Source organism: Arvicola amphibius, chromosome 6 (genome assembly GCF_903992535.2).
Source record: "Arvicola amphibius chromosome 6, mArvAmp1.2, whole genome shotgun sequence".
Taxonomy (NCBI): domain Eukaryota; kingdom Metazoa; phylum Chordata; class Mammalia; order Rodentia; family Cricetidae; genus Arvicola; species Arvicola amphibius.
The window spans coordinates 31,857,905-31,870,606 of record NC_052052.2 but is presented as its reverse complement, the minus strand read 5'-3'; the positions used below and the strand labels follow the sequence as shown (position 1 = coordinate 31,870,606).

The 12,702-nt window shown below is 43.6% G+C and overlaps 1 pseudogene; it reads right to left on the bottom strand.

Moving 5' to 3' along the window:
• Nucleotides 1-3,526: 3,526 nt before the first annotated feature.
• LOC119817222 lies at nucleotides 3,527-4,523 on the bottom strand (annotated as a pseudogene).
• Nucleotides 4,524-12,702: the final 8,179 nt, after the last annotated feature.

Genomic DNA, 12,702 nt, shown 5'->3' with positions numbered 1-12,702 from the left:
TCCCTCAGCAGACACTCTGGGTTCACATTGATGTTTCACCTGGATTATATCATCAGGATCACAAGCTTGAACATTGTAGACTGACACCTTGCCTGTAGGATGATGGTAATAATTATAGCAAACACCCACCTTCTGGGACTGTTGTGAGAGGTTAAAATAGGTAAGGGTCTCTGAATGATGCTTGGCATATTGAATCTCTGTAAAAGCATCCCTGTTCTATTCTATTCCATATCTGTTTCTACCATCCCAATTGTCAGGCAACACCTGAGATTCTCTCAGCCCAGGGAGAGCACTCTGCTCTTAAGAAAGCTTGGCATTTGTTTGTGTTCCAGTCTGCTGTGGATTTAGTTAGAAACTCACCAACTCAAGTTAATAAAACCCAGAAGAAAACCTGACAGTCCCTCAGGTTGTTGCCTGAAGATACCCCAATAACAGCCAACTAGCATTCCTAAGAGGTTTTGTCCTTAATATCCCACTTGACAGAGCTTTTAATAAACCTTTGCTTAAATTTGGATTGAGTAGCAGTGGTGTTATTAAAGTATTTGCTTTTAGAAGTTGCCGAGGCAGCAGGAATGGTGGTCATGCGTATAATCCCAGCTCTGAGGAAGCTGGGGTAAGAAGATTGCTGGATTTTTTTTTAGCAGTATAAAACCCCAATTTGTGGCCCCATAGAATCCCTGGCACCTTAAAGGAGGCATTGAGCAGTTTGCTCTAGAGAGTCTTTGAAAACCCTGCTGGCCTCCCAGAGTCATCTCACCCAGGGAAGCAGGCTGAATTTGAAGATGGTTTTTAGATGACTTTACCATTATTATTATTATTATTATTATTATTATTATTATTATTATTATTTATTTTTGATATTTCAAGACAGGATTTCTCAGTGTAGCCCTGGCTGTCCTAGAACTCACTCTGTAGATCAGGCTGGCCTCGAACTCACAAAGATTCACCTGTCTCTGCCTCCTGATTAGTGGGATTAAACGTTTGTGCCACTCCCAAATTGCAAGGACAGAGAAAAGTAGCAGAACTATTAGAGGAGTTGATTGTGTTGCCCAGATGAGGGTGATGCCTTGCAAGACACGGAGAGCTAAGGGATTTAATTAGTTCAGAGAACAGAGATACTCAGAGTAAGGATGGGGCAGAACCAGGGGATTGCTGGAAGAGAGTGGGAGAGAGGAGATTCAGATCTCAGAGAGGGAAATGTCCTATTTACAAAGGTGCCCATGTAAGAGTGCTTTGATAAAGAGATCATAGACAAAGGGGAACATATTTTACTGGACCCGGGTCAAGATGCTCACCTCCTGTTTCAAAACAAAGCAAGGCAAAACACCAATGCCCAAGAGATGAGCACAAAGAATTAAAAACCCAAGACTTCTTAGTCGGTGACTAAAGGGTGAAGGCTCCTGCGATGTAGCTCAGCGGGACAGCACTGTCCAGCATTCACGAGGCCCTCGGTGTCATCCTTAGGGCTAAAAAGAGATGAGTGGGCAGTTTGCTCACAAATGAGCTTGTCCACTCTGAGTTACAGATACACAGGAATGCTGAGCGAGGGAGGCGGGAATGGCTTTTGCCAGGGACTAGCTAGAGATCTTCTAGGAGCTTGACTTTCACCTTTGTAACTTCTTTCCTGCTCTGGGCTTTGAGTACATGGCGGCAAGTTAAGATTTCTTAGCCTTAAATTGATGGAACTAGAAAAAGATCATCCTGAGTGAGGTAACCCAGACCCAGAAAGACAAACATGGTATGTACTCAATCATAAGTGGATATTAGGAGTAAAGTATAGGATAACCAACCTACAATCCAAAAGCCTCAGAGATCCGCAGTGAAATTGGTTAAGGAGAAGTGCCTGTGTGAATCCACTTTGAAACTAAAACAGCTGAAGTCTGGTGTCTGCAGGGCATAACAAAGGCATAGGTTACACCCACCCAAGAAAAATCAACCTTTCCTGCTGCTGGCCTGATGATTTTTTTTCCATCTGGGTTTCCAGCCATTAGAAAGTGCCACCTATATGCAGGGAAGATCTTGCACCTTGGTTGATTGACCCATGTGCCCAACGTCTGTGGAAGCATCCTAAAGGCACACTGAGAAATATGCTTACAAATTTTCTAGGTGTCTCTCAACCCAGTGACATTGACAGGCAAGATTAGCCATCACCTCTGAGGTCAGCTGGCAGCCTGTGCAGCATCTACTGAGCATCTCTTCCTCTTCCTAGCTCATTGACAGCCACCTTCTTACCATGTTCCCACATGGGAGAGAACAGAGAAGAGAGAACACCAGAGTCCAAGCAGGCTTTGGAGTCAGGGTATTAATTTTATTGCTTAATAAAGTGAAATCCAAGCGAAGTAATTTGGCCAAAGTCATTCATATAGTAACCAAGTTGAGATGAGAACCCAGAACCATTAACGTCAAGTTTTGTGTCTTTGAGAATACAATGTACAGTTCACCATATTTGCTCACAAACCACTTTGATTTCATGCACAAAGTCACATATCTAAGTTTCACAGGTTATACATTCTATTGGCTTATTTTAGTGTTGGTAGCACATACTGTTTATAGATACCACCTTGTTAATATTGCTCGACACTCAGCAGTTTCCATCACCATGCCACTTACATGAAACATGACCAATGTTCCTCGCTGCTTTCATGTATGATACTGTTTCTGTGGCACAATGATAGGTCACATTATCTCTGTTCCTTACTGTCCATACTGCTTCTAAGTAGGAAGAAAACATCATTGAACGGTTTGCCACTAGGGTTGACCACACAACTTGTGGTAATCAAAAGGATGGATGTAAACAATATGTCACTTCTGAGAAGCGGTGAGTCATCATGAGTTTTGTGCATGCTCTTTACTTCTGGTATAGAAAAGTGTAGTCCTCATAACAGCTAATGCTTCAGGGTAGATGCTAGAGAACAGACAGTCACTCCCAACAACCTACAGCTAACAAACAACATGAGCAACAAAAAACCTTTGCAGTTATAATATATAGGCAAAAGTTTCTGTCCCCACAAGCCACTCACAAGTAACCACATAGAGGCTTAATATTAATTATAAGTGCTCAGTTCATAGCTCAGGCTTGTTACTAACTTACATTTTATATTAACCCTATTTCTTATCTCTGCTCTGCCACATGGCTTCGTAATTTTTCTCAATATGGCATGCCCATCTGCTTCTGTCTGTCTCTTCTGGTGTCCAGACTCCACACTTCCTCCCTCCAGCATTCTTCTAGTCTGGCTCACCTAGCCAGTCTCTTCCTGCCTAGCTATTGGCCAGGCAGCTTCATTATTAAACCAATTACAGTGACATATATTCACACAATGTAATTGAACATTCCACAGCTATAATCCACAGAGATTATTGAGGTTTTTGGTGCTGTACCTTAGTGTAGCCTGTTAACCAAAACAGACACCTTGGTTTCAAGCTAAGTACTATGATGGTTCAAATGGTAGGCCAGTTACATAAATAAAAACACTGTCCCGTTCTTAAACATTGAATACTCTACCTCCAGCTTCTCCTAGATTCTGGTTTACAAGTTCATCCTTCCATTTGCCATCACCTTGAGAAATGCCCTCTTGATGTCTTTGTTCCTCAGACTGTAGACCATGGGGTTAAGCAAGGCAGTGAAGGTATTATAAAAGAGTGAGATCTGCTTGTCTCGCTCAGGGGAGTAGCTGGAGTTGGGTCTCATGTAGATGTAAGAGGCTGGACCATAGAAGAATGTGACCACAGTCAGGTGGGAGGCACAGGTAGAGAAAGCCTTGAAACGAGCTTGGGTGGACTTGATCTTCATAATTGCCATGGCAATATAAACATAGGAGGCCACTATTAGAGAAATTGGGGTAACAACAACAAAAACACTCAAGACCAGGTCTACCAGCTCAATGAGGTGGGTATCCATGCAAGCCAGGCTGCTCACTGAAGGGCCTTCACAGAAATAGTGGTTGACTTTGTTGGGTCCACAGTATGGTAGACTCATTGTGAAGAAAGTATGTAACAAAGCAGAGAGGAAACCACAGACTAAAGACCCAGATGCCAGCCGTATGCACAGTCCCCAGTTGAGGATGACAGTATAACGCAGTGGGTAGCAAATGGCCACATATCTGTCATAAGCCATGACAACAAAGAAGGTGCACTCAGTTATACCCAGGGCACTAAACACATACATCTGCATCCAACAGCCAGCAAAGGAGATGGTCTTAGAGTGAGCAAGAAGATTCACCAACATCTGGGGCATGGTGGTGGTGACATAGCCCATATCCAACATGGCAAGGATACAGAGGAAGAAGTACATGGGAGTGTGCAGCTGTGTATCCAGGCAGATCAGCAGGATGATGAGTCCATTGCCCATGACTGAGGTCAGGTAGATGAGAAGGAATACGAAGAAGAGGATGCTGTTGGTTGTGGGGTCACTGGAGAAGCCAAGCAAGATAAACTCTGAAACCCAGCTTTGGTTCTGCTCTGGAATCATCCACATGGTAAGGCCTGTAAGAGAATCACATTCATCTATGAGTCACCTGTCACATGCCAGTTATACAGGCAGAAAGGGGAGATACCTTCTGGAAAGATGGCTCAAAGGTTAAGAGCACTGACTGCTGTTGAAGGGGGATCAGACAGCTCAGAGTTGTGTGACTCCAGTTCTAAGGGATCTGATTCCATCCTCTGGCCTTCACAGGCAAGACATACACATGGTACACAAACATGAATGTACACAAGTACCCATACACATAAAGTAACAATAGTTTTTAATTGAAAGAGGAAAGGCCAGGGTGTGGGTTCTGAGCACTGTTCAGTTTCTGTGCATTCTTCTCAAGTTACTGAAACTCTCAATGCCTCAATCTCTTCATCAGCCAAATAAGGCCAATGACACTCTTGCCTCTGGATTATGATGAATATCTAAACCATCTCATATAACTCCTGGAAATGCCATGTAACGCGCGACATGTCACATGCAGTCTCACACTCTCATTCCAGCTTTAGAAATGCAGAGACAGAATCCCCACAGTAAGAAGGCTAGCTGCACTAGATGAAATGATGGGCACTGGGTTCAACTGAGAGACCCTGCCTCAATGAACAAGGTGAGTGCAATTGAGGAAGAACCCCAGGTCAGTCTCCTACCACACACACAGACACATAGACATCCACTCACACACTATCACACACATACCACAGATACATGCAAAAAAGGAGTAAAGAAATAGATGAAGATGACAGAGCAAACACCAGTCAGACACAGGCCCTCACACATGTAGCCCTATGAGTAATGACAGAAGGTCACATGTGCAGTGCACTGGAGACACTGTCGTCTTCCCAGGGAATGCTGATGGATCGTGTGGATCTGTGAGGAGATAAGTTATTTCTTCCTTTTTAACTCTTACCTCCCTCTGCATGCAAACAATCCATTCCAGGTGTGCTGTGGGGTTGAGTGGTGAATCTATAGGAACCAAATTTGTTTTTTACTTTCGTTTTTTGAGACAGGGTTTCTCTGTGTAACAACTCTTGGCTGTCCTGGAACTCATTTTGTAGACCAAGCTGGCCTCAAACTCAAGAGATCCTCCTGCCTCTGCTTCCTGAGTGCTGGGAATACAAGTGTGCAGCAACACTCTCTGGCTGCAACCAATATTTTTCTCTCCCCACCCTTTTTGGTAATTTCTTTTCTTTTCTTTTTTAAATAAAAATAAACTATCTTTTTCATTTTATATACCAATCCCAGTCCCCACTCCCTCCCCTTCTTGCATTCCCTCCACCTACCTGCCATGCACCCCCCCCCCAATCCATTCCTCAGAGAAGGTAAGGAACATTGCATTGGAAAAGGTCCAAGTCCCTCCCTGCTTTATCTAGGCTGAGGAAGATATCCATCCAAAGGGAGTAGATTTCAAAAAGCCAGTACAAGCAGTAGGGATAAATCCTGGTGCCACTGCCAGTGGTCCCACAGTCTGCCCCAGCCATACAACTATCACCCACATTTAGAGGGCCTAGTTTGGACCTATGCTGGTTCCTTCCTTGTCCGGCTGGAGTTGGTGAGCTCCCATTAGCTCAGGTAAACCGTTTCAGTAAGTGTCCCCATTTTGGTCTTAACCTCTTTGCTCACATTCTCACTCCTTTCATTCTTCAACTGGACTTTGGGAGCTCAGCCCAGTGGGGCTAGCAAGAAACCTGGCTCTAGAGAAATTCCCAGAAATTCACAAGGATAACCCCAGATAAGTCCCTAAGCAATAGAGGAGAGGGGGACCGAACTGGCTTTGCCCTGTGGTCAGATTGATGAATATCTAAAATGTCACCATAGAACCTTCATCCATCAACTGATGGAATCAGAGGCAGAGACCAGCAGCAGAGGACTGCAACCAAATTTTTAACATCACGCCTCATAAATCTATTTATCCTCTTATAGTAAGCAAAGGTAAGACTTCTTCAAGGCAAGCCTTTCCTCTTATGCTACCACCTCCTGCCCCTAACCCAGGTTGAATGCATCCTGCATTCTTGTTCACTGGCAATTACAATCTATGGAATCCTAGAGGGATCTGATACCAATTTTGACGCCAAACAACATGGACAAAACTTGCTTCTTCTGTTAACTGAGTCCCCATACAACTAAGAAAGAATTATGTCTGTTAAGAGTATGGCTGTATGCGTGATTTTCTAATGTTTGTAATACAGAAACAAGTAACACGTATTCAGTAGTTTGTATATTCCAGCCATTGTTCCCCTAAATTTAGCTCAACATCACAACTCACTCAAGGAAGTATTTTTACCTGTGTGTTATAGGTGAACACCTACGGCCTGGAGAGGGCAGCTTGTTCCAGATTACAAGGCGTGAGGAAAGTGTGTCTTTAGATGGTTTGTTGTTAGAGCCTGGCTCTCAGTCACCTTCTCTGCTTCTAGCACACAGGCTCTGAAGTGGAAGAGGAGGAAGGCAAAGTCTTCACATTGTCTGTCTAGTTGAACTTTTTGAGACTCAGAGCAGGACAGAGTACTCCTAGGACAGAGCTGGATGACTGGCGACAGACCAGCTCTCCTGAGGCAATTTCCCCTCCTGTCTGAATGTGGGAGACCCTGGGATATACTGAATGTAGGAGGATCCAAGAAAAGAGAATTTTAGGTGCAGTTTCTACGGCATGGGGACACCATTTAGTGATCCACAGCCTGCTGTGGTTTCCCAGCCCAGTGATCTCTGACTTTGCGTACAGGGTCCCACCAGTCCCGCTGGCCCAAGGCTGTGAGCCCAGCATCACAAACAAAGACATAAGGATTGAGATCAAAACAAGAAAAAGCTACACATGGCAGCCCCAACTTAGAAAGCCAGCATCTGGAAGACTGAGGATGAGGAGTCCAAGGAAATACTCAACTATATAATGAGTTTGTGGCCAAATGAGGCTAGAGAAAACTCACCCCCCCTCACCCCCCAAAAAACCAAAACAAAATCATGATTGCTCTGCCCACAAAGTGCATCGAGCTCTGACCCTGTCAGTGGGAAGACTCCTTCAAAGACATTGACCACCACTGCTCTCTCAGGAACATGACTTTCTGCTTCACTTGGGATCTTTGATCTCAGGATTCCATATTCTTTGTGTGTCAACATGATTATAAACAGAAAAATGGACTATAAATATTTATTACATTAATAAACGAAGAAAGAAAATGAAGCAAAGATACAAGGTTGAGAAGAGAGGAAAGAGGAGCAGGAAATGAGGGAAGAGGTCGGGGAAGTTAGATATGTATGGGCAGGGGACCTGGAGATGGAGGGCTGGACTAATTATTATCTCTAGACCCACTTGCCTGAACTCCATCCACAGGCCAAATACCAGTCACCTTCTCACCACTTGTAAATCCAGGGACTGTGTCACTGAGTGTTTCTTACTCCTGTGAGGAAGCCCCATAAAGCAGATGAGTCCAGAGAGTTGGGATTCTAGGTAGTTCAATCTCCAGAGAAGCTCCAAGGTGCTGTTTGAGGGAAGGAATCTCTTTCTTCTTATGCAAGCAGACCAGCCCTGATGCCTGAAGATGGTGACTCTAAAATCCTGCTTAACAAAGGCAAGGTCAGGCATCTTCACCTCTTCCCAGTGGGACCAGATGCTGAGGTTTTATGACACTGCCTCCTCTCTGAACCTCCCCAGAGGAGCTAGGGAAGGACCATTTCTGTTCCCAGAAGGGGTACTAAGATGATTCCTGAATACTGTCAACAAGAGAACTACAGGGAGACCCCTGGGGGCAGTGCAGGCAGAGACAACCCACAGTAGGAGGAATGGTGACCTGCTCCCTTTTCTAAACTTATTGGGGGAATAACAGCAGATCAAAGAGGAAGAGGTGGGACATGATCACCTGATATACAGGTCAAGGGTTTAAGTTCTCATTCTGACTCCTCTTTTACTGCCCAAACCCTGAGCCCTGACCCTCAATGAGAACATATTAGAATCATACTCCTCTTCCTTTCTCAACTACCTTGGGGTAATCAATGTCCTCCTTCTCTGCTGTGTAATATCTGAGCAAGTTTTCTGTTGTGGAATAGTCTTTTTGTACTCTTTGAAGATGTGTCATTCAAATTAGTTTAATTAAAAGCTGAATGGCTAAGAACTAGGCAGGATTTTGGGGGCAGAGAGGATGGGAAGAAGGGCAGAGATGTTGAGAAACAGAGAACAAGCAAGACATGTAAGGGGAGAGGTAACAGAGAGGAGCAATGTGGTAGCACATAGTGTAAAAGATTCGGGTTAAGTTATCAGAGCTAGTTAGAAGCAACCTAAGTTATTGGCGAAGCTTTCATAATTAATAATGTATTCATGCCATGATTAGGGAGCTGGCTGAAAAGACAGAAAAAGACTTGCAACAGTTACACATCCACTCTGGTGCTAGTGAAGAGTTAACAACAAGGGGTCCAGGAGGGTGGTTATGAGCAGAAGTGGATTTTCTGCTCTTTCAGAACACCCAGTTTGGTTCCTGGCACCTAACATGGCAGCTCACAACCATCTATGTCTCCAGTTCTAGAGGATCTGGTGCCCTCTTCTGACCTTCCCAGGGACAAAGAAAGCATGTGCTGTATGTATGTATGCATGTATGTATGTATGTATGTATGTATATGTGTGTATGTATGTGTGTGTATGTATATATGCTTATATACATGCAAAATGCTGATACACACAAACACACTAGCCAACCATAAGATAGTAACATGGGAGTCAGCAGTGACATCCCCATGACGGTGGAGTGAGAGAACTCTCCAAGGGGCTCCTGACTCTTAGATGCAAACAAGAACTTGTGTCCAAATGTATCCAACTCTGGAGCATGTTCTCTTGAACTTGCTGTCATTCTGCCTTCATTGCATCTTCTGTAGAATTCCAATCGTCACTTCTTCCTTTCCAGGCTGGCTAGAGGAATAAAATGTGATGATGTCAGCACCCGACAACGAGTACTGGTCAGTGTTATGTCTCCAGCTCTGCCTTCTGTCTGTGTCTTGGTTTACTAAGGATTCAGAAGGGGGAAACTGGATGATAACGTCTTCCTGCTGAGAGTGATTGATAAGGGGTCAGAATTCCTGCGAGCTGCTCCTTAAATACAGCCAATAGTTAAAGTTAATTATAAAATGACAAATAAATAAATTGTACTGAAAACAAACACAGAGTGCCGAGGAATGTGCTCAGCTGCACAGCACCTGCGTAAATAGAGTGCTTGGGGCTAGAATTTGAATCATAGCATTAAAAAAAAAAGTAAAGGCAACAAAATCTCTGAATGTTGCACATCTTGAGGAGCAACTCCATTTTCCTGAGCTCTGTATTCTAGCAGTTGTTGAGTGCGGTGCATTTGCTGGTTGAAACACTGTATAATGACACGTAATCTCAACTGCTGTTCAGTGGCATGCATTGCAACCATGCCATTGGCCATGATGGGTGTGTTTACACCTTAGTAATTGGCAATCAGCACTAATCGGAAGCACCTTGGCCCCTGCAGTGCTGTTGCTAAGCCTTGTTCCACAGCTCTGACCCCAACTCTCCTCGCTCCTGTTGCTGCTCCTCATCAGCTCTGAGAGACAGTTGAGCCCAGCAGAGATTCTTCCAGGTTCAGAGTGAAGCAGACAAAACCCATTAAGTGTCACATATAGAAACAGCCACCCTGGCTCTGGTGGGTTTAGTCTTGGATATTTTATTACAGATTTATTGGTTGAACCTCAAAAGAAAGTGGCCAATGTGAGTGCACATGCGCGTGCATGTGTGTGTGTGCATGCGCACACTCAGACACACACATCATTTAAGTTAGACACGAAGGTCAGCAACATGTAAGAAAAGCAGTCACATTATAGAGACATGTAAGTAGAGGTCGCTCATTCATTTCCTGGCCGCCCAGACCCGAATAATCACACAGAAACTTGATTAATTTCAACACTATTTGATGTCTCAGGTGTATTTCTAGCTATCTCTTACATCTTAAAGTAACTCATTTCTATTATTTTGTATTTTATCACGAGGCTAGTTTTTGTTGCCTCTTGCTTCTTATATCTCTGTTTGGATTTTTTGACTCACTTTACTCGGTTAAGACATTGACCAAAACAGCTTTATTCATTAACCAATAAAAAACCCCACATATAGAGAAGGACATCCCATATCTGGACAGTTCTTGGAAAAAGTGAAAAAAGACCAAAACTCCACAGAAGGTATATTTGGGATCTGTCAAAGAAAAAGACAGAGGAGATTTAAAAATATGGGGGTGGGGAGAAATTACACCTTTCTGAGTGAGGGCACAAAAGGGTAGGCAGACATATCCAAGCCTCATGGCTGCCACAGGGACTGTACACCTTGGTGTTTTTTTTTTTTAAGGACTGCAGCAGCAAGAGATTGTCAAACATCATCCTACCTGCCCATTGCACAGATAAATAAACAGTGACACAGAAGACATGAGTGAGTTGACAGATCACCCAACTTGGGAATGGTAGAACCAACGCCAGGGCCTGGACACTTGCCTCTTGGGTGAGGCTGAATCTGCCGTGCCTGTGAAATGCCTAACGTGAGAGCTCTACCTCTGCTCTAACCAAAAGGCTTCCGCTGCTCAGAGCTAGGCCTACTCCACAATGGTCATGGGATCACCCCAGAGGTCAGCATAAAGGTAAAACTCAAACTCTAGAGATTTCATTCTGCACTAGAAGAACCCAAAGGTCTAAAGGAGAAGGTGGTGAGCTTGGAGAAAGGAGAAGGCAGCAGATCCACAGCTCTCACAAGCAGGGACTCCTTAATTGGTCCCGAGATGACAATGCCTCATTAAAGGACCATATGAGAATTGGCTCTTTTGGTGAGCTGAGTATTTCAAAAGTTTTCTGGTTTTGTATCTGGAGAAGGAAGTGAAGATGACCATGAATATCAGTGAGAGGATGGACGGGGAAAGGGGCAGACAGGTGTCTGCAGAGAATGCTGTCCCATCCAGTTAATTCTTCACACCCTTTCCTCTTGAGGACACCTCTGATGGGGATCCACATGAGACAGAAACATCTTACTGTTCTTTCCATTTCTAAGATCTCTCCTCACTAATTCTGTCCAATTTTACTATTATATTCCATGGATGTTAATGACCATGTAACCAAGCCATGGCCATAATGTGCTCATCAGCATAGACTCTTTCCTGGAAGACATTTCTCCTTCTAAACCAAATGTCATGGACAGTGCTCTGTTTCCTAGAAGGGTTTCTTCTCATCACTGGTTTCAGGCACATCCTGAAACAGGACATGGTGCTCTCATGGCCACTGTCATGTGGGGCACTCATGTCACAAAGAACTGTGTATAAAGTCAGCATGAGTTTGCTCCTCTTCCTTAGTCCTCCCTAGTCATCTGCCCTTGGAGACCACAGGCTCAGGCTTTGGAAGGGATGCATCTGGCGTAGACTACTTGGGCCACTTCCTCATTAACCTACTTGTGCCTTCATGAACTGCTAGAGATATCTCTGTGTACACTAACATTTGCTGATGTTAGATTTATGACTCAGTACATTGGTACCTAGTTCATTTTGGGCATCAATGAGAAAAAAGTAGTGATAAAGGATACAAAAGCATTTTATCCTTTTATATATATACATATATATAGTATATATACTATATAGTATATATCTACATCTATGCATATATACAGTATATATCTATGTACATAATAATACACACACACACATGTTAGCACCACCTGTTCAAAGACCAGGTAAATTACTAGAATCCTGGGAGTTGTAGTTCTTGGAAGATATCAAAGTCACATGGGAAAATATGGTGCCTGTATTGTTTCTTTCTCAAAAGCCACTACAGCAGCTATCCTGTGGCCATTACTGGGAATTCCAGAGATTGGTTCTGACCAAAGTCCATCTTGGTCAGTGTTTAATTAAAGGTTACTTCAAATTTGGTTCAAAATTGTACAACTGGTTTTTTTCTTGTGAATCTCAGGATTAACATTTGGAGACCCTCAGTGAGAAAATAAAAACCATTGTACCCCAAATTCTGGAGCTAGGCTCTTCACTCTGGCTCTGGCAACCCTCCCTTGCCTTGAACAGCCTTGCTGAAAAAAGGAGATAGCAAGAGTGTTTTTTTTTCCTTTCCTTTTCTTCTTCTTCTTCTTCTTCTTCTTCTTCTTCTTCTTCTTCTTCTTCTTCTTCTTCTTCTTCTTCTTCTTCTTCTTCTTCTTCTTTTTTTTTTTGGAGGACTCCTTTTTGGTATGTATGGATGCCTTTTTAAAGCTAGCTTTCTATGCC